Raw genomic sequence first — 864 nt, 5'->3', positions numbered from 1 at the left:
GTCCACTTGGTGTAGTCGTCTGCAACGTCCCATCGTAAGCCAACCTTTCTTAGGAAGCGTCGTCTCACGGAAGCTGTAGCCGGGCAAGTCCACAGCAAGTGTTTTTCGTCGCACTGGTCGGGCGCAGCACCACAATGGGGACACTTGTCTGTCACTTCGTAACGCTTGTCACGCCACCGATGTGCAGGGCGGAGTTTCGTGCAAAACGTGAGGGCTACCAGCGCTTTATACGCCAAGTACCGTGGCCTCAAGACTCGCTATCGGCCAGTAGACCTAGACTATTCCGTATAAAATGCCATCAGCCCGAAGCGCGGGTTTTCTTAAGTGGGCCTAAATGTCGGCCGGCCACAGGGGACATCGCGCCCACGTGCCTCGCTCACTAGGCGCCCGCCCTGGCACACTTTTCGGTAATGCTTAATAGTGAAAACAGAGCTGCCAATGCGCACCTAGCAGTATCACAATTATGGCAAGCGACGCACTCCAACAGCCACTGCAGCAGCAAATTGTGCATGAGAATCAGCTACATTTGATCTAAACATAGAATGCAAAGCTCAGAAACACTTAAAGCACTCACGCAAAGGATCAGGGTAAGGTTCCCTCGACATATAAGGCTATACCAGAGTACTGGAACTGCAATGGAAACATTAGCTTTGAGCAACAGTAGTAGTACTTTAAGTAAATCTGGACATTATAAGAAAATCGACTTATTCGGAAATTATAAAATGATTTGTAGTATAATAAAACGAAGTGGTGCTCATATCCTAGCCCATTCAAACGCGTGAGTTCATGACCCCGGAAGATAGTAGAATTTATGTGAATTAATATTTATTGCGGTCCTTCTTTCTTCGCAGGTTGACCATAGCA

This window comes from Amblyomma mixtum, chromosome 1, assembly GCF_055824585.1.
Source record: "Amblyomma mixtum isolate Tamu chromosome 1, ASM5582458v1, whole genome shotgun sequence".
NCBI lineage: Eukaryota > Metazoa > Arthropoda > Arachnida > Ixodida > Ixodidae > Amblyomma > Amblyomma mixtum.
Note: the sequence above shows the minus strand (reverse complement) of the source record.